This window comes from Euwallacea similis, chromosome 19 (assembly GCF_039881205.1).
Source record: "Euwallacea similis isolate ESF13 chromosome 19, ESF131.1, whole genome shotgun sequence".
Taxonomy (NCBI): domain Eukaryota; kingdom Metazoa; phylum Arthropoda; class Insecta; order Coleoptera; family Curculionidae; genus Euwallacea; species Euwallacea similis.
Window position 1 is genome coordinate 2206670 of NC_089627.1, and position 27094 is coordinate 2233763.

The 27094-nt window shown below is 37.1% G+C and overlaps 1 protein-coding gene across 8 annotated transcripts in view; it reads left to right on the top strand.

Annotated features, from left to right (window-relative positions):
- The first annotated feature begins 4835 nt into the window (after positions 1-4835).
- The window catches only part of Eph (Eph receptor tyrosine kinase), a 137920-nt gene continuing 115661 nt past the window's right edge, over positions 4836-27094 (top strand). For 4 of the 8 annotated variants that reach the window (XM_066399765.1, XM_066399766.1, XM_066399768.1 and 1 more), the window contains exon 1: positions 4837-5337. The gene's annotated coding sequence lies outside the window, so the exon portion shown is untranslated. Of the gene's footprint in view, positions 5338-27094 lie in introns of all 8 variants that reach the window. The other 4 variants (XM_066399771.1, XM_066399772.1, XM_066399767.1 and 1 more) reach the window with 3 other exon arrangements.

The following is a 27094-nucleotide window of genomic DNA, read 5'->3' on the forward strand; positions in this document are numbered from 1 at the left end:
TCTTAATTAATTTATTTTTGCAAGATGATTATGCTCGGGCTTAAGAGCTTTATTAAACCCCAACAAAACTAGAACTCTCTTAAGCCTGTTCGTATGATAATTTAAGGCCTCCGAGAGAGAGAGGGCCACAATTGTCCCATAAAATATCCGAACAAACGATATTTGCCGATATTAGAAACTGGCTGCAACTGTTGCCAATTCCTTCTTATTGTTAGTTCTTTATTGACTTTCCGGACGCAGGGGTGTATACTAACTAGCTTAGAAAAAAAAAACTAACTTTATAGAACTTTAATATACCAGGTGTTAACTGGCAAGTAGCACCTTTCTTCTGACCCTTCCCCTAATCGATGGCGAAACTTATTTATTAGAAGGGAACACGCGTGCCTCTGCCTTCGGATGGAACCGTAACGATCCGCAAAATTACCCTCAAATACGGCCCTGCCCTGGGCAGGATCTTTTGTCGTGGCAGATGTGCGATACAAAGGACTGTTGATGCCATTTAGGTCGCTGGAATAGTGCAAGTCGACTAATTGTTCAGATCTGTCTGCTTTTATATTTGTATATTTTATTGTTGTAGCCAGGTTCAGTAGAAGATTTGTGCAGGAAATGTACCCCTGTAATGAACAAAAAAATTTACATGCTGTCCCAGAAACTTTGGTACAAATGAGTATAGCGTCACTCTGCACCGTGTCTAAGTAATTTTTTAATTCTCACAGCATTTGATTTATAGAATTCATATCAAAATTTTGTGAACTTCGAACAGGGTTTGCTTACAGTTTCCGATTATATTTACGCCTTCTTGTATTTTATCCCATAACTCGTCTCTGCTGTTAGGTACGGATTTGTGTATCAATGACTTCAAAACAACACAAAAAAGGAATCAAATGGGTTTAAGTCGGGACTCCGTGGTGGCCATAGATCTTCACCACCCCAACCAATTGGTCCATTGCGCCATTGTTTTTTTGACATCCTGTGTATCAAATATATTAAAGACAATGAAAAACTTTTTACAGTGCACAGAATATCAAATAGTTAAAAAACAAAAGATTTACTTCATATTGGAAGAATTTCATTATTCGTTATCAAAAGACAATTTTTACCATGTGCCTCTACTTCCAGAATATTTGGATTAAAGATCATTATCGTCACGAAACGACATAAAAAAACATCAAAATATAGGGTACATTAGCATATTAAGAAGCATTGACGCAGCAGACTCCTTAATTATTAACAAAGATACTCATCTACCCACTTAACAATCTACTCCAACTCTTAGAGCACAACAAGATTTTAACAAAACTTATTAATACTACACTGTTAGTATCTTTGATATGTATATTCAACCTACAGATCGTTAAAAGTAACACACATAGGACAAAAGTACAGTTGTTATCTTTTCTTTTTAAATAAGTTGGTGCCGTTAGAGAGTGCTCTCTTTGGGATATACAATGATGAAGCTGCTGATTGAATTTTTCTCATGTGGGAGTCATCATTGTTTATCATGTCGTTACTCGGAGTAAAATACGAAGTCCTGTCGTAGCACAAATAGCAAATACTCACAGGCGTAATCAAAACGGAGATGTGACTAAAAGGGAATCAAATAAGCGTAACGGGCGAAAGCGAGCAGACATAGGTCGCCCTAAAGGGCAAACATAAAGGTGGGAAAATGAGTTTTGTCCGTCTTTACAGCTGTGACAGTGGTGAAACCGGGACAATTCTTCCCCGTAATTAGTTTGAAATCGGGGGTTGAGCAGTAAACTCTACCGTCATAAAGTCCATCTGGTTAGGACGTGACGCTTTAAATAACATCTCGGCTGAATCGAATGAGAACTAAAACCCTTCACGGGTGTTAAAGTCAGTGAAACTGGTGCAGTTGCATCGTATTTAAACCAACAACTATGGCGAAATATAATTAATTTTCTCATTCAGTAATTGCACCAACACTGTTACAGGTAGTTAACTTGGGCGGAACACTCTATTGCGGTAATTTGCACCGGAGTTGCTCTTGAAACTTTGCCTCCCCGAACAGTTTAACCAAGTGCAAACAAAGTTGTTGATGCCAATAAAATTACATAATATAGATTTCGGCTGAATTGCCTTGAGGAGCTTACTTCGAATTGCAACTTCGAAGCTGGATCCGATGCGAGTTGTGATCCGGTACAAAGTCGCTTCAGCGGAAACTTTGGATATTATACTCAAACCATTCTGTTCAGTAATTTTATAATCGCCTCGAGTATCACGAATATTATAAGAACAGCAAATATTCTATGAATATAAGGCAATTTGAGTGAATATCCAATATTGACATGAAAACGAGATTATTACATATCAAGAGCCTAAAGTAAGTCTTTTAATCCTGCGGCGAGCTTACTGCCCGACCGCAAAGAGGGACTCCTTGCGGTCGGGCAGCAAATCGCTAGGGGATTAAAAAGACACTTTAGTCTCAAGGTACGTACACTATTTTTTGTACTTCGAACAATTCTTATTATTTTCATATAAAATAATGTTGAGTGCTAGGTGTTACTTGCACATCGATGATATTGGGAAGTAGCTGGCGGGCATATTTTAAAGTGCCACGGAACAATTGGTAGTATAGATTATCAAGGAATATCAATAATAAATTTCACACGCGATGAAATGAAAAGAAGAAACCAATGAAAAGACTAAATAAGAGCTGAATTAAGACAAAAGTCATGAATCTTCATTTGAGGAGGCTGCAGATGAGGCCACCGCAGCGTGTTTACCGAAAAATAAAATTAGATATTCAAAAGATCTTAAACCGCTACCCTCTTGCCCTTAATGATCGTCGACTATAGTTACCCTGGATGCGAAGAATGTTATTCATGATGTGAAGAGTATGTCTGGCTTCCACGGTATCCTACAGTATCAACTGGCTGGTTTTATCTCGCAAAGGACCAGGAATTCCCTCTCCAATTAGTATGCGAAGACTGTGTCCCCACGGTCCCAGGGCCGATACTTTCTGATATGTAAACTGTGTATATGTACTGAGCACATAATCAGAAGCAATCGCAAAAAAAATGGTGTGGTTTAGGGGTAAGAGGCCACATAACATCAATTTGCATAGGGCGACAAACTGCCTAGTACTAGTCCTGTATGAATCTACCCACCGAACATCGGTTTATTGATATTACCTAGCTTTCTTCCATTAACAATTATGGAAACAACATGTATAACCGATCAGAACCTTTTATTCCACCTATTATGATACAGCTTTCGACTCACCAATTTTTCATAAACCAATCGTACTGAAGAAATGTAGAAGAATTGTGGGTGAAATTGCCATTTAGAGTCAAGAAAAGGTCAAATTCCGCTCACGGAACCCGGGATTCTTGACTAATATGGGTTGTCTTAATACAGTTATGTTCCCACGTATACCCTGGTCGATGAACTGAAATTCTCAAATCCGACTCTGTCTCGAAAAGGGCCTGGAACTGATCCTTCCATTGGTATGCCAAGGATGTCGCATATTAACGTTTCTAAATATACAATGTATTGATAATCCTCTAATAATTCTTCCTGTAATAAATTCATTTACAGTTGTTCTAAATCCGTGGTTATAATACGCCTTATCTTTCCGGTCTTACCAGATTCTTCCTAAATATATCTATTTAGATTACAATTGTTGTTGTGAGTCGAGTCGCATATTTGAGTTTCTAGGAGACCCAGTATCTTATTCTATTAGTATTCAGTTCTATTAATATGGTCATGTTTCCACGTACTCCAACCGCTGATTCACAGTTTTGGCCATCTCTCTCATGAGAGATGGCATTCACTCTCTAGCTCGTTGTTAAGGGAAAGCTTCGTGTCCCCGTACTTTACCACCATTCCTGTACCTGAAGATCTTCAGTTAGATTGCCTGATAATATATGTTTTAATAATGTGCAAATATTCCCTATCATTGGTAAAGACTAGAGCTGTTGAAAAATGATATTTTTGTTCAATAGAGCTGATGTTTGTACGACAACGTCGCCAACATTTTACTGGTACCTGGAATTGATAAAGGAAAGGAAATCCTCTAACTCCATCGACTTTCATGCGCTATTTTCAACCTTCAACATTAGTCCCAAGATCTCAGAAATACGCTCTCAACCGCTCAACTCAACTTTCTGACTTTTACTCTCTTGAGAGGGTCTTGGCATTCCCTCCTTTATTTAAGCACTGTATTCCCATGTACCTCTTTCGTTTTAGCTTTGCAACCCTGACTCCGACTATTCGAAAATTAAACTTATTAATAAACCACTAATTCTGTTTAATTAAAATTGATATTTAGCTGAAATTCCCCATTTGAAGTACATATAGGTTGGTAAAGAAGAAATGTGGGTGGAATCCCCGTTCGGTGCGGTCAAAAAGGGCGATCGCCACCTGATCCAGCCGACATCCAATGTTAAAGTAAATAAGTCTCACTTCTACGTGTTCTCTTAAAACATGACTTTCCCACACCAACGGGACAGTAAGTTTCCAGTCCCTGTGAGCCTTCTTTTCTCTCTCCCTCGCTCAAGAAATTTTAGTTTTTATGAGAAAGTTAGTTCTTATGTGCCTCCCTAAGGTTCACTTACAGACGACTGCCAGAACATAAAATTTATTGATAATTTCTTTGTTCCAATTTGATAATTGCCGAATTGCTTGACACATGACGAAAATGGTCATAATTCACCTTAACCTTCCCAATCTGATATAGCTTCGATTCACAATTTTTCGTGAACCAAACTTGCACAAGAAGTGGAGAAGAAATGTGGGTGGAGTCGCCGTTCAGACCTTCCGGAGAAGCCCGAAAGCTGCCGGTGCGACCCGACATCCTTCTGCCCGAGCTTGCCTGATGACATCTTCGGTCGGGTCCCACAGGCAGTCGCGGTGGATGCAGAACGTTCGTCGATTCGGTGCGTGTATGTTGGATTTCCTCTGGGCACTCTCGCGCAGTTCCCCGTGCAAAAACAACGGTAAATGTTTATGAAAAAACACTCAAATTCCGTGGATTTTCGACTAGTTCCATGAGACTTTTCAGGGGAAATCGTCTCACTTCAATCGCTTAGAAAAGACGCGGCCCTCGTACCAAACGAACACTGACCTCGAAGAAGCATGTCTTCAAGATTATAGTTTTTGTGTACCTTTACGATACATTGTTTCGTGTGTGGACCTACCTGGACCCGGTGGACTGAGCGCAACTGGCTGGTCCTCTAGGGCGGATAATTGGATTATTTCTTGTGGAGTGTCGAGTTTACTTTGATTTTTTTGTGAGATAGTGGTTTTATTTTGTTGGATACATGCCCATTTGGCGTCTCATGTTGGATACCGCTTTTTCAACCATTAAGTTCATGAGTAAGTGTCTATGTGGTGCTTGGTGATCGAATTTGGTATTGAATGCTTTGGCTGGTAGTGCCATTAGCTTAGCCATGTCTCTGGGATTCTGCTCAATTTCCTGGTAATTGGAGCACTTGCCCTCAAACATGTTCATGAACAACATATTTCGCCCCTACACCTTTCTCTTTTATTTATCTATTTTTTACCCGTTTTTTATTTAATTATTTTCACTATTAGTTAAGATTAATGCGACTTAAATGCATACATGCAATGTCAGAAGTTATCCATTCCCCTGCTGTTGAGAAGGTTATTAGAGGTTATTAGGGAGTGCACCAAATGGCGGTCTCATTGATTGGCATTAACATTCCCAGTTTCGGCACTAATCAGTTCTTTTTTTTGAGGAATTACGTTGAGCCTTCTATTCAGCCAAAGCAAAATGATGATTTAATGATTCCTGGACAAATATGAAAAACATAACAACTGAACGTGTATTGCCCTTCAGGGAGGTTGAAAATTATTTGGTGTGAGTCAAAGATTAGGAAGGCACAACAAACAGCTTGCATTAATGGATGTGGCGATTTTATCAAATATTTGAATTAATAAAAAAAATCGTTAATCATTAATAGATGTTTAGATTGAGGATTTGACATGATAAGCAGAGTAATAAGAGCAATTGGATATATTTATTATATATGATGAACCATCTCAATTCCTAGAAGGTTTTAGTTTATTGTGCTTTGATGAAGAGTTTAATCGCAAATTAAGCCTTACAACGCAATTTAAATTTCAAAACAATCTTGAAAATATGAAGTAGCAGTTTTATCATTCAGACAAACCATACAATGGAGGAAAGGAAACGCTTTGCACTGAAGCCTAAATATCCAGTACTGCATAACTGAAGCCCTGAAGGGAAACAAATCTCCTCATCATAAAGCTTTCACCTGACAAAGAAATACATAAGAAGATGCACATTATTGCATTAAATGATGAAACTAAAACGGAATTTTCCAGAAGTGATCTGCAAAATTTCTGCCTTTACGTAACAGATGAAAAAACTCCTTGCAAAACTCCTTGCAACTTTCACAGTTATAACTCTCTCCGAGTTACCGAAATACGATAAGTTATTTCCTCCCTGGTTTGTTTATTTTTCTTTGGATCTTTAATGTCTGAAGATCTCCGAACCGAATATAATAATTAATGACATTTGATAACCTTTCTGGCATAGGTTAAGATTAATAATTACTCTCAAAGAACTTGCATTCATTAAGAAAAGACGTAGGAGGACCTATGTAATTGTCCATAAGAACGAGTGGGGACTAAAGAAGAACTTGTGTCAAGACTTGTGTTGTACATGGGTAGATGCTCTTCAAGTGCATGGATAAAGTGCATTATACTATAATACTAAAAATACTAGAATGACTCATTTAAAGGAATGTGTTTGCCACCCTGTTATCTACAGAATATTCAAAGAATTTTTGCATTATGGAAATTAACGGAAAATTCTGCCTTCCATTACTATATTGAAAGGGCTCCCATAGCTGAATTTATGCCTCTGTTAATTCAATTAGTCAATATGCGTTATGAAAGTGATGCATAATAGTATTATGTTAAACTAATGGAGGCTGAGAATTATTAAATTGCTGAAGAATGTCTCTCACTTTCAGGGGAACTTGTCATGGTATGCATATTCCTTCGTCAGCTTTTGAATCATTTTCAGAAATTATTTTTTTCAGGATTTTTACTGCAAATGAATTTTAAACATTTTTTACTGTTTGAAGACACCAAAGCACAGTTGTATTTTTAAAGAGCGCTATGATAATTTCTGCAAATTGTCCTTTTTTGTAATTTTGCACTCCCTAAATTAGTCAAGCTAAGGACATTTTAAAAGCAGAGTCGCATCAAGTGTTGATGTAAAAGATTTTGTTAACAGAAATAATAAAAAACATTGATGAAAACTGGCACTCCATCCAGTTTTTCAAATTTGGAAATCGACGTGTTGTATGAAGGTTTGGGGCAAAGTTGCTAGTGATAATCTTTGGGTAGGATGGAGGAATTAGCTAAAGACATGTGGGCATTTATAACTCTTTGAAAAAGCTCGTGATTATATGATGGCATGAAACGTTGTCTGTAATTGGTAAAGAAATTAACCTCCCGTGGAGGATCTATTTAAATTGAAATTGAGAAGAATGAGTTGAGCTTGATGTTTTGTTGAGGAAAATGCGAGAAAAGCTTTTACCTTGATTTTTGCATTTTCTACTACATTTTTCTATCTCAAGGAAGCTGTTCGTGGCCAGTTACATCTTGAGGATTTTAATTTTCTTGTCAGAAAATAGCGACATCGGCTTTGGCCCATACTTTGGCTAACAATCTAAAAAGACTAGGAAAACATATCTAAATTTTCAATGAAAGCGAGAATGGAATCATTCAATCTTTAACTCCATGTGATAAGCATTTTGGATTAGAATGAGATTCATGGAATCAATTTTAGTCAGAGACCTACACATTAAAACTATGCATTTTTACATGATGTTTCTATCATAAATTAAAAAAAAATGTACCTTTGAGAGTTAGATTTAGCTCTAGATTCTGGCAACTGCTAGTGAACAACAGAGTCATTCAGACCCTGATTCTGACTTCAGTCATTATGGCTATTGTATTTTCTATTAGATTAAAGAATATTACCCTTGATCTTATGATCTTGAGGTTGACAAGCTCGCCAGGGATTGAATCAGAATTCCCGAGCTGTTTAACCTACAATAGCACCAGATATCCTAATGTTGATATTCAAGTCTCTTTCCTATGCGAAGACGGAGTGTAGAATTTGGTAGTATTGATGAAGAAGTGCATACTTTAGGTTGAATGTCTCTTTTATCTTTCTGCTATGAATACCACAATGTGGGCTTAAAGAAGGGGGAGAAGAGTTAGGAGTAATGACAAAGACTCATACGATCAGCCTCTAGCAAAACTCAGACACGCACTGATTAATAACTGCTGCATTTTGACCAAAAGGCTTTATCCGTGAGAAGGTATTTTTACTATTTTTTATTGTGCTAAGCTGTGGTTTATGGTTTCGCAAAGCCCAAGGCTAAGCTGTTTTGTTCTGGTATAGTTGGTCTCGATTGGCTCATAGTGGATTCCCGATTTCCATAAAAAATACAAACAAAACTCTGAGGTTTGATAAAGGTAAAATTCCTGGTTGCCCAAAAAACAATATGTTAGTAATTTACCGCAGAAAAAACAAAACACCCATACAATTTGCATGCTTATTAAGTTATGCTGGTTTAGCGGGTAATATTTTAGCATGCTCACAACTCGCTCGACTGCTGCTAGTTAGCAGGTAATTTCCACAAGTGATTTGATTGTACTAGTACCAGAGGTTTTAGATAGGTATGGAGTCATGGAGGCTCGTATTAGTCTCAATAGAAAATCAGAATATCATTAGTTAGAAATCGAATTGCGTTCGTTATTCCCAGAATACACAGCGACGTCTGGTGACCCCGAAGAGTAAATTCAAGCCTCTTCTTTCGTTCATCTTCTTTATATCGAAGCACGTTGCTTCTGAAAACTGGTTCTTCGTTCGTCTTTCATGGTCGGTCGCTACGGTCCCGATTCTCAACATTTGGTTCCGTGCGACAAGCTCGCTTCAGATGGTCGGGTTTTGGACGAGGAATGTCTTTTTTACCCCAAAGCAACATGAAACCATCTTAAAGAACAATGTTATTAGCGTTCAGAAAGTGTTCGTTCCGGGACGTCGCGAGACACTGCCGTGCAATATTGATTTCATTTGGATAAAGATCTTGATTAATTGAGGCCTCGCTAGAACGTGTCAGTTCAATTTAAGTCTTGCAATTTAACTTCTGCGCGACTATTACCTTAACGATTCCAATGCTTGATGGCCTCCAGGTCGTTCTTAGAATTTAAATTGCCTAATCCAGTGGAGCCGTGCACTTCCTGCTACAACGAAGTTTTGTAGAGAGGCACATGTGTCATCTCCAAGTGGAAAACAAATATATAACATTCACAAGTAAACAACAGTGGATCAGTTCTTCATGAAAACCTTGTCAATCTCTTCCTGTATCCAAAAAAGTTCGTTTATTTTCATGTCAAAGCTTTCAATGAAATTGTTGACAATAACACATTATATTAAAATGATGAGTCTGCACACACTCGGTGTGTATCCTGTACAAATATCTGCGCAGCTTTTAATGGTGTTTGCGTTTCTTCTTAGGGTTGGGGCCGATTTTTATTTGGACCCCGTTTTTCTGGCGGATCTCAAGTGCTTGTTTATTTGTTTTCGGTGAGCCATGATATTTACCATGTCCATAAACCCTGTCAAGATAAAACTAAGGAAAAATCACGGAATGTCTCAAAGTCGGCCTCAAATGGGGCCGCAGGCCTCGCCCAATGAATTATGTTAACTATTGTTTATCTCCTGTTTGACGACGATAAAAAGGTGGATTATCCAGTTGTAAACACGGTTTTGTACTCTATTATGCGGGGTTGGTTAAATGTTGACTGAAAGAGACTTTCCATCAATGTAAGGGATTAGTGCCTGGCCAAGTTTCCATTGCCAATATTGGCTAATCTCGATGTTAGTGAGAATCTACATGAGCCAACACTAATAGCTGAGTCAGCTGCGGGTCGTCCACCTCGAAAAGATTGTCATACGTGTCATACGTGGAAAGCCACAAACCTCACCTTGCGGAGCGTTTTTCTAATGAATTTATAAACAAACAATGTTGGCATCGTCTCACTTTGTCATTAGTTGGAAATCAATCATGGCGCTTAATCGTTCTACACCCCTCGTTCTTATAACCTACCCCTGAATTAATTGATTCAGCCCCTTGATGAATGACTCCGTCATATTAAAGGTAGCTGTCCTTAACTAGCTATTTAGGTCAGAAGCTTACCAATAGGGGCGATTGTGTTTACGCACGTCCCAATATAAACATCGCTTGTCATAGTTTGTGAGTGGGTTATCAAGAGCTACTGTGGGGGTGGGTTTCCTTTCCCTTGGTTATAATTTGGATTCAGGTCCTAGGAAGAGGAAATTTCAAATTCTTGTAATGATATTTCCAAGGAAAAAGTCCATACTCCCACGTATTGTTGACATTTTTAGGAGTACGGAATTCATCAAGTCAAGTAATTTAAAATTTTGGATATACTTGACTTGAACGGATGGACTTCAAGCACTTTCAATGGCAAGAATGATAAAAGGATAAAGTTACCTATACTCTTCAGGAATATAGGTGGGTTTATCCTTTAGAAGAGTCTTTTTGCCAGGTTAAGTAGGTAAAACATATACCAATTTGTCTTATGTGACTATATGAGAGAAAATTGGACGATAATATGAACATGTTGACGATTTAAATCTGCTGGAACTTTAAAACACGTAATAAAAATTTGCGGCTCGTATCTAAAGTTTAGTGCCTCCAAAAATCAGAAAGATGTTTAAATGCCAGAAACATATTTAAATACTTGAATCCTTGGACTATATATTTACAAAGTTACTTGGAGTTCCATATGTTGCGCGAGAAAACTGCTACAGAGCCGGCAAAAGGAGCACGTTTTCGATTTTTTTTCTATCATACATGGTTCGATCAAAATATCATTTTATTTAAAACATCGACTTTTTCCAACATTTCAATCTGGTAACTGCTCTGAGCAACATTTCTATTCTTGCTCACATAATGAGTGCATGCAGTTGATCCATGGCAATCCGTCTATCACTAAGAAAGGAATTGGAACCAAGCCAGATACACAGAGAAAAGAAAAACTAGACATTAGCCAAACCATTTTTAATGTTAACACAGAGCTACTGTAAATTCCAAAATTCAAAGTTTCGAAACTCTTTGGCGAATAGAGATATGAGGGGAAGCAGAAAAAGGCCCCGAGACATGACCACCAATTTCGCCATTCTGATGGCCAATTTCCAATCGTTTCATGTTCGCATCGATAATATCACTAATTCTGTTGCGATTTAACATATTGCAAATGGCTTGACCGACTTCTAGTTTGGGCTTGTGTCTGTATATCTGCTTTGCTTCCTATTAATTTTTTACTAAATGCGAGATTGTCAAGGATTAACTGCATGCACTGATTATAACAGCAAGAATAGAGAAGTTGTACAGGGCGCGCTATTAGATCGAAAACGTTAAAAAAAACTCGATATTTTTGATAAAGTGATATTTTGTTGTACAAGTGTATGGTCAGGGGCTTCTTCTGTGGGGGAGTTTTGCATAGCAGAAATTTTACCAAAAAAATAAACATGGTCGTTTTGCCGCCCCTGCAACAGTTTTCTTGAGTAACGTATGTAACCTTAAATATCTTCGTATAGTACACGAAGAATGCATTTATCTTAATGAGTTTGCCGCATTCAAATATCCTTTTTATTTTATACGGCACTTAACTTCAAGTATCAGCTAAAAATCTTCATTATGCGTTTTGAAGTCCACGAGCTTATAATAGATGATGACGATTAAAATCTGATTTTAATCGCCAAGGGCAACATCTATAAAGGCGTTGATGATTAAAATCTGTAATAGATGAAACCACATTTTCTGGTGTTGCACATTTCTAGGCCGTAAAATCTCAATTTAGATGTCAATTTCCAAATGTTGTCTATTCACACAGGAAAAAGAGTATACTTTTCTTGAATATCTAAATCTGCAGGCACTTTCTGGTAAAACTCTTTATTTGAAATAAAAAAATCTGACTGAACTAGTACCTATTTATTTTAAGTATTTTCTTAGCTTAATGCACTACACGAACAGTTAGTCAACATAAGAATTTGGCATTCTCAAGTTAATAAAAGAATTACTTGATTCAAGTTGAAGCTGTATTTCGATACCATGTTTACTTAACTGAAATGTGGGCGAAACTACTGCGAAGAAAATTGCATTCTCAGTTCAAGAAAATATATCATATTGCGGATATATGATCCTAAGAATCCTGAAGGTGGTACATTAACATTTAGTTGAAGCATTTGTCTATTACTGTGAACTTCTCCAATTCTTCCGTTATTTATACAAAAGTCCACCCAGGCTTTCCCCCATACCCACCCGTGTTCCACTTCTGCTCGATGTCTACATCACAGACTTATCAAGTGTTCATTTTACCTTGGCACGCCATAAATGAGCGAAAAAAGACATAATAAGTCATTAATTAGTAAAACATAAAATTAATACATCAGTATATTATCTGGGCTTATAATAAATTCCGAAAAATTATGAAACAAACCTGACACGGGTCATATTTCATTGCGAACGAACACGCGGCCGTTTCCAAGAACCGTCATAAAGAAAGTCAACATCAATTAGTCAATAGTAAGCAATTAATGCGCTGTTTTAATTGCAGGCGGTTAATAATTTTATGACAGCCCGTGCGAACTGCAGGAATTCCTAAAAAAAGCTAACGAATAAATAAATGGGCATTATTAAGGACACTTGTTACTGCAACCAGATAAAGTAACCGCCAGAATACGGTATAGTAAGGAGGTAAAAGTAAATATATTATACTTCTTTATTCAATAGGCTATCGGTTTACTGTTTCAAATATTTATTATTTACGTGCTCCGTTCCTTTTGACCCATATTTCATTGGCAGTGTCGTTTTATTAGTTAATGATGGATATTTTCAGCTTCTGAACACTATTGATTGTCTTTATGTTAGTATAGCATTTATGGCCACTTTATGGCTCAAAGGCATTTTAATTAATGTTAAAGCTGATTCAGTCAGCAATGGAGAAATGTTCCAGTTTACAACGATATACGAGGTGCTATGTGTAGATGAAAGGGAGCAATGACTTTATTGTGTATAGAGAAAAATGGAGGTGATGTTCGTTGGAAATTACGTAATATGAGTGCTGTGCACGTAACTGGAATAGGTCATTTGCACCATTTTTTCGAAGGGATTCCTCAAAGATGAAGGAAATTCATCACAAAAGGAGATTTTCGCCTTGGAAACGGCATGGAACTTTCTCTCAAATGATGCCTCGCAGAGAATAATCGGGGACGCCCTTTTCCCCAACGCGAATAAGTCTGAAACTCTAGATCTCATGCCTATTTCATAGACACGATATTTGAAGTTTTTCATCATTGGAAAGAGCCTCCATCAAATGAGACCACGCAAAGGAAAATCAGGCAGAGAAAAATAAACACCTAAAGCCATAAGGGATTCGTGCAGGAACCGTGAACCTCAAGTTTCAGGAAGTCCAGAGGGAAAATGCATTTTTCCATGTAGCAACATATCTCTGACCTCACGATATAATGGTATATTGTGTATCTGGAAAGAAAAATAACATATTGGCTGGCCATATAAGTTGATAGCCTCGGCTGCGCCTCGGATAGAAATCATCGCAGGCCGAGGTATAATTTTCCTCGGAAATTCATATACTATTTTTCCTGCAATTCAAGAGTAACTTGGAATACTTAAACTTTAAATATAATGTGTACTGGAAGAGTGGTACGGGAACATTTGTCAGTTTGTTATTGGCCCAACTTGGACTGTAGCCCAGATCTACCTAAAACAATAATTTTTGCCCCGTCAAAACACGCTAGAAAATTGTTACTTTTCACGGGGATTGCAGCAAAATGATTTTAATTTTAATTTTAGATACCGCGAAAAGTCGTGATAACAGATGGTTTTCATCTCGGGTTTCAGCGTAGACAATTTTATATTAAACGAGACCACGCTGGGGAAAACCAATCAGCTGAAGAGTGGTTTGCCCCTACGGAAACATAAGTATTTCGCACCAGGACACTAGTTAAATGAAGTTTTTCTACAGTGCATGAAACCTACAGATTCTAGAATTTTTTTTTCCATTAAAAAAGGAATGGAATTTTCAATAAAGTGAGCCCGTGCGAGGGAAATTAGTCCGGGCGAAAATGTGTTTTTGGTTGAAAGCATATCTAAGACTTATAGAGACCAGAGTAGAGACATTGACCAGAATAAAGAATGTTCCAAAATCTCTTATAGGTTTTCATACGATTCCTTTCGAATGGGAGAGCGAGATATGAGTTGAGGAAAGTTATTACGTAAGAGGAAAGTGCTTTCTTTGCTCTGCAATCCCGGCAATAAGTATAGATCTGAGCTTAAATTCGTCGGAATGTCGCATTATGTCATTGCTAAATCAGATGCACGTATAGGTAGATATGTTGAAAAATGACTTTCAATACCTTTAATCGTTAAAAGATTATTAAATTTATTAAATTCGAGATCGAATCACTTTCATTAAATTTTATTAAATCGGGAGGAATTTAATGGTATAATTACATACCCGGGCAATTACCGCCCTAATTAATTTAAACAGGATTTATACTCAAGGACTCAGTATTTTCGATTTAATTTATATTGACTCAATGACAATTGCGATAATGTATCGCAGAAGATCATTTTAAATTCAATATAAATTTATTAATTTTATACACAGTTTTAAACCCGCAACCACGTTCAGTAATTTATTAAATCACCTTTCCAATTCCTTTAAATCTAATGAAATCTTATAATCTCATAGTGGCGCTAAATCGATTTTAATGTTGAACTATTTTAAATTTACTGTAAATCGACGTATATCATTTTACACCGATCTATATTCAGTTTTAATGGAATCTTATCTAATCCCTTTGCGTGATATGAGTTTTTATTACGCCGATTTGTTAAATCGCCTGCTCGTTTCGTTTATTAAATATTATTAAATTACATAAAGTAGAACAACTTTGAAGGAATCGTGATATGTCGGAAGAACCACTCCGTGGAGCTAAATAAGGTACCTATCGCCTAGACTAAACTCAGTTTAAATCACATTAAATCATTCACCAGTTGTAAAATAAAAATGTAAATAATATGATTAGCATTTATTGACTGTTTTGTATTATTAACTATCGATTGGCTGTAAGGATTGTGGACAGAAATCCATTATGTTGTCACATAACAATAAGTTTTTTTACACGATATTATCACTTCGTTAGCTTCTTGAAATCGCATTAAATCATTGTGTAAAATCTTCTAATTTTTAATTAAATATTTCTTGAATGGTCTAAAATCAATATTAGCAGGGATTTTAAATTTGCTTATACAGTTTTAATGGATGTATTATCAGTTTGATTTTCAATTTTCTTCACACTAACGTGTGCCGAGATTATCGACTTATTTACTTTTATGTTTAGACTCGTTTTGGCCTGAAAGTCGTATTGAATTGAGCGTTCAATATATCAATATAATAGTAATTAAACTAAGTTATACTTAATTAAACTAATTAAAGATACCAATCTCCATTTTTCACTTGGAAAGATGTCCATTTCCATCATTGACTTAGTCAATACTGCAGAAACATGCAATGTGTGTTTTCACCGGTAATCCTCTTGGGCTATAATTCCATTACACTTAATGGGAAGCAAGGAAGTATTGTAATCAGAATCTTATAGAATTTCTCAAAAAATCTCCTAATGGATACAGATTTCTCTCCCAGTAACAGTATTCAATTGTATTCAACTAAGAGAGCCGAAAGAACTTCTTGTTTCCTGTGGGCGTTACATACCCACATGATGTTTGCCATCTTATTAATCACTATTTGAATAGCAAATATTGAGCAAATCGATTCAATGTCGGGAACGTGGTTCAATTAGTTTTTAACGGAATCTCTGGGTGACTTTGAAAGGTCCCCAATGTTTAGCTATCAGGCTTATTGATATTAGATCTGAAGGTAATATAGGAATACTGATATGAGGGGATTGGCCGTAATAACATCGGTACACCTAATAGATTAATATTAATTGCAAAACTTCAGTACATCTATTATGGCTTTTCTCATTTGATATTTGATTTATTGTGATACATTCTGTTGAGATGATTAATCTCACATTTGCAAACTGCCAGAAATTGACGTAATGCGAAGTTTTGCACTTGCGCGGTGTAAAATTTTCCGGCGGGACGCTCATTTATTTTTAGAGGAGTTTTCCACGAGTGTTTGGCACTGGCTCTTATGGGGTAGATTTGTGTTTGGTTCACTAATGTATTTCTATCTTATGTCGAATGATTGAGGAAGTGCATGTTTTCCATTCAAAGGCAGGTTTGATTATTGAGCAGTTTGATTTTTGAAAGTCATAAGACGAAAAAACGGTTGTAGATTGCCCAATTTGGCAATAGTGCTCTTGAAAAAGAAGCCCTTCGATCAAAGCGAGGTCGGGACAATATTTCTTGGTATAATTCAGACCGGTTTTGGTTGAGCCTGCACTACACGAAAGCCTCTTTCTATATTTAACTGAGTTTTTAAGGAAGGTTGCCTGCCTTCTTTGCTTCGCAGGATGCTACATCTCGCTAGACGGACACGCAACATATCGATTTTACCACATACCGTCAGCGAATTCCAATTACTAATATGTTTTAAATGATATGTGAATGCGAGTGTGAATGTGTGTAAGTGCGCAATGTAATTATTGGTATCCTGCAAACGTGTCTGGTGTGCAAAAATGCAAATGCACGGTACGACTGATAAAATGCGGTTATAAAATGGGACCACTTGCGTATAGCCGGTAGTAAAACGCATATTAAATAGACTATAGGACAATCAGTCTTTACGATCTTCAAAAAATGGGATAATTGTAATTGGCACACATGCAACACAACGTATAAATCGTTGCGTAAAAAGTTCAACGCGACTGCACTGCCGCCGCCTGGTGACGTGAATTTATAGGTTATTGTTTGCTCGCTTTTTGTTATTTTTGCCATCGTCGATTTTTCATTTTCCATTTCCATTAGACGGAGTTGTTAAATTTCGATTGTGGCGGTTTTTATTACCTTTTTATACCATCGAGCTGGAAAAACATTGTGACGTCCATTAAGCGCCGGCAAATGGCAACTAATCGAACGGGTCAACCACCGAGCCCAAAAAGGAATTATTTCAATGTCGAGTGACTCAATGCTTCAAATTATGTATTTCTAATTAAAATTCAATTAAAAATCCTAGAATATTCAATTGGAAAAGTTGAGTACGATGGTTTAAGCAAAGCTCTTGCCATGCTCAACTTCAGCTTTACCTGGGAACTAAGAGAACCAAGTAATGGTGCAGACCATTCGAGCATATCCACATCTGCTGGGTTGTCCACAATTGCGTATTTTGCAAAGTAAACGAAAGGCAATTTATTTAACTAAAAGTAGCAACTTTATTAAATGGTGTATTGACCAATTTGTTCAATAACATTCCTTCATTTTTGGGGCAATTTCATGGGGCCGCCCTCATAAAAAATTTTCGGGAAAAACTGCCACAAGTACGTTTTTATGTCTTCATGAGTCGCGAAAGTTTTTCCATTAAGGGTATTTTACAGCAATCGAAACAGATGATAATCCGATGGTGTTAGGTCTGGAGAATAGGGTGGATGTGGCAAAACATCCCATCCAAGTTGTAGTAATTTCTGGCGAGTGGGTAAATTTTTATGTGATTTAGTATTATCTTAATGAAACACAACATCTTTACGGGTTACCGATTCAGGGTACTTTTCTTGATTTTGTTACTCAATTTATCCAATTGACGACACCTTTGTTCGATCCCATCGAACAGATAATATATGTAACTCTTCTTTGGTGAACATCCGCTTTTGGAATGTTTTGGGCTGGCTTATTGTGCTTAGTCCAAGACTTTTTACGTAAGACGTTGTAGACGGTCTATTTTTCATCACCTGCTATCACACGTTTCAAAAACGGACCGTTTTCTTCTCGTTTAGAGAGTACCTTGAATTCATGTGGCACTCTATATGGAGTTTGCTAACACATCCAATTTTTTTATATGGTTTCCAATGCTTGATTGCGATACGTTTAGACTGCCAGCAATTTCCCGTATGGTTAATCGGCGATTTGATTCTGTCAAAGCCTTTATTTTATCTTTATCAGTTTGACTTGGTCTTCCTCAGCGCGCCGAATTTTTAACAAATCAGTATTAACACTGCCGAAGGTTTAATACGTTATTACCATCCACATCATATTACTTTTAATGATTCTGTGTTGCGTTTTTTCCTTTGCGGAAGTGGTATGGTAAAATATGTACCAAATGTTGGTTATTGTTTTCCATTTTTGAATCACTAGCAAGTAATCAAATTCAGCACAAATTTAAGACAGTTAAACCCACTCAATGGAAAAAGACGGAATGACTTTACGGACAACTTAATATACCAACAGACGTAGATGTTGCGGCAGGAAAATAAGGATGCCAGTTGGCTATAATTTAGAGACCAGAAATTTGATCGAATTTGGTCTGTAGGAGTCGTTCCGTTTCACCAAACCGAGAAAATCCTATCTGAAGGAAGCTTCAAAAGAATCAAGAAACGAAATTTGCTCGTAATTTTGCTTTCCTTAAAGTGAAAAAATCCAATGAATAACTCCTCAGGTTTGGCAGCAGTGAACTGACTTCAGGCTATTTCTGAGCCTTCCGATTTGTCACTCGGAACAATTTAGAGAGCTTCACTTATGGAAATACACAAAAGAAGCTTCAAAAGTACCCAGGAAAGGATTATCTATTATGTTTCATTACAGACTTGAGTATCCTCCATTCCTCAAGTCTCGGAACTTTTTTCTAGGGGAAGAAAAGAATCTGGACGAAAGTAAGCAGATGAATTTGACGCGATTTGACTCAAGTGATCTGCTTTCGTTAATAGAACTTAGAATCCAAGTTATTTATTACATTTATTTGTGGAGATCTGGCTTCGCTCAATTGCTTAAAACGAGAGAATCCTGAAACAAGAGCTTCAAAAGTGCTACTGACAAATGGATTATCACGGATTTTGGATTACATATGATTACGCTATGATGATAAAAGAGCTTATCATCAGGTTAGTTAACTGTAATTATCAGATTTCCTTACCTGATTTGACGAAAGAACCGAGAAATGGGTTTGATCTGCTACTTGACACGAAGAAGTTTCAAAAATTCATCAAAAATCTCATTGTATTTGGGTTTTGATTTTAGTGATGCGATACGATACGATAGAAAACCCTTAATCTAAGTTGAATGGAAAATCTTCAAAAGTAGGTCCAAGACATCAACTAACTTCTCATGATCATTTGGACTGGATGGACCATTTGGATCTTTTGGACATGAAGCTCAAAAGCTCGTTCAGACGCTGCTATTTTGAAGACGAAGGCAATGAGTCGAATCACATGAGTCAGTATGTAGTGTTGCATAAAAATGTCACTAATTATGCCCCCTAAATCGTTCCTATTCAACATCATGTCGACCTCTGAAAAAATTAACAACGTCGTTTGCATTTTTTCTATTTTATTTTCACAATATCGGATGTCAGTCAGAGGGTATTGCACTACGTATTTCAGGAAAAGGCAAAACAAGCAGAAATACGTAAAAAACCTACGTTATAACCTGAATTTTGCTGGCGAATCGTCAATTATTGCCCAATATCAGCGAATTCTAGTGTTTTTATGTCGAATTGGAGTGACAACAATTACGAGGAAAAATATAGGACTTCAAAGCAGTGTTGCAACTGAATTTCGCTGACATAACTCTACTAATCGAATTAGTTAAATGAGTAATCGTTTATCGAAAAAGTGCATTTTTTCAGACCAGGGGCGCGCGTTAACAGCAAAATATATTCACGCTCGCCTAAACACGGAATGAAATTTCCGCAAAAGCGACGAAATCGAGTTATTGTGCGCTCTTTTTTCGCAGGCGATTAAATTAAACATGGGAAACTAGCAGATGCGATTCGAAACTGAATTATTCAAAACAAATAGATTAAAACGCAACAACGAACCGAAAGCGAACAGCCACCGTGCCTCTCCTGACAAAACACCAGAAACCCGATTAGAAGCCCAGACATTGCGGATTTTGTCAAAATTGCAAATCCGGATAAATAAATTAGGTTAGAGTCGGTTATTCTAGACCAAGATAAGGACAATTGTTTGTTTAACTGGTGGTTGTAATTCTCCTCTAAGCGAAGCTTATCCTTTCATTGTCAATGCCCATATTCCCGACATGCGATTAAGCGCTGCTTAAAAATGTATGCGTCGTCTCCATTTTTAAGTTGCGCCGAAGATTTCGTTGGAAACCCCAATATTGTGCTATTTAACAGTTGATATTTGTAGATTTGACTTTGAACCTTGCACCTTATAATTCGAGCTAATCGGAACCCAACCATACCAAACCCGGAGCATTCTGTCAATTTTCCCAACCCAGACGCGCACAACAACTGGCCCATGCTTCTGATACATAAGAACTATCTGGCTCTTGCTGCTTTTAAATATCTCCGCTGTTCCTAAGAAACAAACATTACAATAAAATAGCTAAAACACAAATGAAATGCCAAGTTCTATGCAAATCAAATACGCACAGCCCAAGTGATAATAAGTTGATTGGTCACTACTACCTACTTCCGGCATCGGTTCTGACCAGTCTACAACTTAATCGTTCTTTCCCCCGCACCTTTCCCCAATCATCACATAATGATTTTGTGGTGGAACCCGGACATGGAAGGTGCCAGAAATCAGGCCGAAAAATTGCCAATTTTCTGGTAATAAAAAAATACGAAGTCAAGTGATTGTTCGATTGAGAGTGGACTGATCGGCACAGGGTGAATCGTTCCATGCAGCATGGAATTTTTAAATTTTAGAGGTGGATTAGGCAACAATCGGACCAGAACGATCTCTGGAAAGAAACGAAATATGTTTAAATTCTATAATGTTGTAGAATAACAAGTGAACTGGTCGGCATTATCTGCGACTATTCCCAACAGTCCAGTCTAGTCATTATACCAACAAACTCGTAAATCAGTAGATCAAGACCCTAAACCATCTTCCTTTATTATTCATTGTTACAATACAAACACTTTTCTTAAAAGTTGTTTAGCTTTTGATAAAAGTTGTCTTAGCGGCTTCAGGCCGTTCTGATACCCGACCTTTTTCTTTTACCTGCAACCCCAAGGTTCTTGAGGCTCTGTCAGGCCATCAAGACCCACCCTGATAGCAAACACCGGGTTAGTGCTTGTCTAACATAAACTCTCAAAACTGTAATTGCGGCACCTTCTATGATTTAATTGGTTCAGTTTAATTGTATAAGTTTAGTACAAATTGTCTAATAATGCCCGCCAACACCCGCTCCCTTTTTATGCTTTAATGCAATGTTCACAAGCAATAACAAAGTATCGCAATAGTTACGACTTGAGCAATAAAATATGAAAATGGTTAATCAGATAGGTGCTCAGCGGAGATTAAGTGTTTACAATTTTTTACCCATAACAAGGCGTAATGGTCGTTAAAATCCGAGAATAATGCCGTTGGTTTTTTTCATTATGGATGCGAAAAAGTAATTATTACTAATAATTATTACATCTGCTGTATGTTGGTAGCTGTAAAGCGGCAAGTGAAAGTCGCGTCCTCTTACTTTGAGACCTACAGTTTCAGCGAGTTTTTTCAATAACGTAACGGTGATTTACGACCTGCCCAATTTCAAGGTATTTAACGAAACTAGTAACTACCTGCTTAAGTCACACTTGCTTGACAATAAACTTCGCCCCCGTACACTCCAGACTTAATGAACTTTGCAGTATCCAATAAACCAAAAAACTTACAAAAAGAACAGGTTACTTCGGGTTATCTCCAGTTCTCCAAATCTCTGAAAAACATAATTTCTCAACAAGTCTAGAACGAACGTCATTTCTTCGAGCTGACTTTGAAAAATCCTTACTAGAATGTAAAGCAAAATGATTTGCTCTAGGGGTGGCTAAATCCCTTACTACATTTATGGCAAAAATCGCTCTTCAATAACCGTTATATACTTCGATAGAGGTAAAGATAGAGAATTAATGCAAGGGATTGCTCAATAATCGTTACTTATCTCGACAGGGGTAAAGCTAAAAAATTGATGCAACGCTGCTCAATAAGCGTTACCAGATTTACGGTGTCTAGTTATATTTTGAACCCATTCATGCCGTTACGCGATTGGATTTCCATTCTGCTTCATCGTCGAGTTTTTGTATTTGAGGAAGTAAAGACTCTGGATTCTCTACATTTTGCCTCAATATTTCACTTTAAGATCTAAAGAAATCTCTCTCTTACTCTGCATGGGTTATTTAGGACCGGCAACACATTCGAATAGTTTCTCAAGAACCGTTAATAGTTAGTTAGTTTTTATGAATTAGTAGGATTGATTCAAGATGGTCTCAGTAACTGTTACATGATAGATTTATGGTGTATAAATGTGTTAATAGTTACGGAATTTATGATCTGCTGAATTTCGAAACATTAAATTGGTTACCAAATAACAGTTAGATTTGCCATATCTGTGCGCCGTAATTTTTTTGGGGGTTTTGCACTTAAGGGAGTGAATAGGTTGGGGCGCGATGGATTTTGATGAAATATTTGAAATATTCCTAGAGTATCTGAATGGTTCTATAATAACTGGTACTAGTTTGACAAATTCACGAACTAAGAGAAATTTGAAATAAGGAGTTACTTATCTCATAACCGTTAACTGATAGGTTTACAGTAACATGTTATTAATTTCGCGAACCATGAGTAACTCAAATATTTAAAAAAATTTTTAGTAGGTTGAGGCGTTACTCATCATGCCGAACTTGCGAAGGATAAAGTTTCTTCATCCGTTCCTCCGATAATTGTCTCTCGTAACTAGTCGGTTGACACTATCTTCAGCTTGCATTTTTTGAGACTAAAGAAACAGGTCTTTTTGTGTTTTGATATTTGAAATATCTCAAGAAACTGTTTAAACTTTAATAATTTCTTTAAATTGAAAACCATTTTTCCAAGCCCTCAATAACCGTTACACATATAATTAAATTGACGAACAAGAAGATCGCTACTAAGTATATGTTAATTATACTTAATAACCGTTACCAACCTGCTAGATTTAATATGTTCTATCATTATTTATAACGGTTCATTCTATTGGATTTTGAAAAATAAAGATTTCATGCAGTTATTCAATAACGGTTATTCGGTTTATGAGATTTGCATATTGCGTTTATTTCTATAATGGCGCATATTCAGGTTAGTTCAGGTTCTCACTCAACATTTTTGATTTTATATCAAGATTCCCTAAGCTCAGCATTGACGATTGTTCTCGAGTAAGATGCTTCTATGTTATTGGCCGCGGAATAACGGTTACTTTAAATGGATTTTCTACGTGAAAGAGAAAATCATTTCTCAAAATCACCGTTACTGGATTTCCTATATCTTCATAGTAGATGTTAAAACTAGAAGGTTGACAACGTTTGTAGCCATTGCTCAATACTTGTTTAATAAAAACATAACGTATGGAATACTGGTTTTAGTAATTACTTGTCCTGCCAATTTGAGACTTATACACTCAAGTCGTTATTCAATAAAGTAATTACTCGATTGCAGTATCTTTCATTGGAATTTTCTGCAGCTTTTTGCATTTAAGGGGCGAAGAAGTTAACAAGATCATCCGTATTTTGATTTTGATTCTTCAAATCCGTTAACAAACTCTTCTGAGAACCATTTGTCCATCAGTTCAGTTCATCAGCATTCATGAGTTCTTTAGAGTGAGAGACGTTTTTCCAAGCCGCGCTTCATTAACCGTTGCTGGTCTTGAGAAATTGATGCAACAAGAGAGTTGGTAGAAGGTGTTCATACCCAATAACCGTTACCTGTCTGTTGGGCTTTAAGGCGCTATTCGTGCTGTGTGATTTTGGAACATAACTTTAAAAGATTTTCTGATTTATAAAGTTCCGAGTTATAATTTTTAGCTATTTAAATATTTTTTTAGTTATTTAATTATTTTTTTGTTTATAGTTTAACGGATGTAGAAAGGTACCAATTAACACCTCACAACAGTAAAAGCAGCTCATTTTTATGGCGCTCGTAGGATGCATAAAGATAATTTGTCCTCAAGCAGGGGCGACTTTAGGAAGTTTGGCGCCTTGGGCTAAATTTTTAATCACCGTCCTTCTACCCCCAAGAAAAACCGCCGACCAGGAAAGTTCTGGCCAATGCCTTGAGCCGTTGCTTAACTTCGCATTCCCCATAAGGCCGGTACTGTCCTGAAGGCCTGTTGTTAGTAGCATAAACTCACCCACATCTGTACCAAAAAGGTTCTAAATCCATTATTCAGGAAAGTCACTTACGTATGCATTCTGTGTTCTATATTTTAGGTCTTTTGTGTTCCTGCCGCTAAAAAATGGCTACTGCGTACTGTTCCTTAAAGCCTGTATTACAAAATTAATACTAAGTCAATATCTTATTCTGTTTACGATAGTACATGGCTCCAATGTGCTTAACCAACCTACACCGTTGTGTTCCATGGCATAAGGCCATGTAACCGCAGGTTGGCATTCAGGCGAAATTGGCTTATAAATTAATAAGTTTAAGTAAGACTTTATCTGGCTGCCGCAGTTAGGTGTCGTTTGATTTATAGCGTCATATATTATCCGTGTACTTCGCCTTAGGAAACACTCGGGTTTGCTCCTGGCGAAGAGGTTTTAAATAAATAACTCCTTATGAACCAGCTATTTCTAAGAGTTATTGCTTCTCAGCTAAGTCCTTGTCGCTGCCCCAAAAGCTATGAAGTTTTGGGCTTTACAGCACTTGCGACGTATGCCATTCCGGTTACTCACGACTCATGAGTAGGTGCAAAACAAAAGCTCCTCGTTATAATTTCAAGTGAGTAAATAACATTTATTGGGCATTAAGTCTGACAGGGACACGTTGAGTGGGCCTACAATAGTACATAAAAATCTCGCGCTGAGCCCAACAATGTACGTTGGGTAGCATAAATATGACGGTCCGCGATTTTAAACGGTTCGTGCATAAAACGGCAATAAAACGTCAAAAAACAATGCAAATGTGAAAGATGAACGATGAGGGAGGATCGGTTCGACTGTGCGAATAATTTCTGGAATAACCGTTAAGGTTTGCTTCCGATTATCGAGTTTGTAGGAAGTGACCAGCTGCCTTAACGCACATAAATCACCTTGAAAAAGAAATTCTTCCTTAAAAGCATGATTCGAAGTGTGATGAATTTTGATCACTGTGTGTTCTCAATTCTGTATTCCGAGATTTTTCCACTTCTGATTGACATGTTGTAACTTCATTAAGTCAATCTTTCATTGGGAAAAATCGATTCCCACGTTTCGTTAAGAAAGTTCGTTCAAAAAGAAATTTTTCAATTTTATTAGGTAAATACCGCCTACTAGCATTCACTTTAGCCAAAAAAAAAAATCTCTCTTTTCTCTTACACTCTTAGACTGTTGAACAACTACTCAGAAATTACATCGCTGGTGACAGCTAATATGAAAGAAACAAAGGGCAAAGTAATTAAATAATAAATAATAACATTGCTATATGATTTTAGTTAACTGCATGACCTGTTGACGTGCATTCGCTTGCTGAGGCCTTAGCATTGTTGTTGATTGGATGATGGTAGGACACGTAAGTGTATTTACGGTGCGGGCACTAGCAAACTGGTCCCGTGATTGGAATACTCTTTGGGCCAATATTGTCCATACAGGAACACCTCAGCTAATTGTTCCAATTCGAATGGTCCGTATTCGTCTTCTGCTAGATGTTTAAGAATTTGTTGGCCGAGTTGGCATCACCCCGGCAGTTCTGTGCTCTCCTAAACAAGTATGATATGTGTTAGAAATTGAAATTGAAATCCAAAAAGTGCAAGCGAATTTTTGGGGTGGATGATAAAAATTGAAATTTTGGTAATCGATATCTGATCCAAATCAGTTGAAATTGCCGAGCAAGAGCTCTACGAAGATTATGATTTTTTTCCTTCGCGATATAAAAAGTAGAAAAAAATGTATCCATAAAATATTTCAAAAACCCTTGGAGCAATCGGCATCGGAACTTCCATCATCGGAGGTGTGGGCGAGGGGGCACTTCGTTGCTTTCTTATCTCAACGCACTATCAAATCAGGTTCAACTGGGTTTAAGCAAATTTTCACGTACAAAAAAGCTAAAAGTAAATTAAAGCTAATAGGAGAGGAAAGTATTACGAAAGGTAACACAATACCTCAGTTGCGTTTGGTTCTCAGCCAAATCGGCTTGTATCTGAGGCTCGGCATCTAAACAATCCGACAGGTCAGGAATCGGGGTCTCCTTTTTAATTATTTCGCAATTTTGTCGATTAATGTCTTTCTGTTGTATTTTATAGCACCTATTATTAATCTTCTTTGTGCCGGCCTAACCTGTTTTCTCTATCCGTAAAAACAATGGCGTTGCACAAAAAGATGTGTGTGACTCAAACGCACCTTATGTTGGCTGTTGAGCAACCATTGTAAATTCTAGAAATGGCTCCTGTTGTTTAGACTTAGATGAATGATTCACCTTTGTTGTGTTGGAATTATACGAGGATTTTTATTGGAAAGTTCGGAATGCCGGGAAGAGTCGTTTTAATAACCAATATTCGTGACGTTTTACGGAAGTAATCGACCTGGCTAACCTGGAGGAACAATAGCTTTAGCGAAATTTGTGTAACGGTGAGCGTTCAGCAAAACGGTGGATAAGTGCCTCCAAGTAGTAGTGAGCGAGATATTATTAGTTTGCCTTTCTTACTTTCGTTACCTACTTTTGGATTCATTAAATTGCAGGAAATAAGCCTTCATGGCAGTTATTTATCAAGGGCTTCGCTGTTCATTAATAAAAAGTTTGAAATTGATCTGCAGGTTTGCACGCAAAAATTTGCAAGAACTGGTTTTCCTCATAAATCGAGGTGATTTTCAATAATGTCATCTCCCAAATCAAGGCGACTGAGGACACTTGCGAGATATTCTTTAAACAGAATATCAATAATGT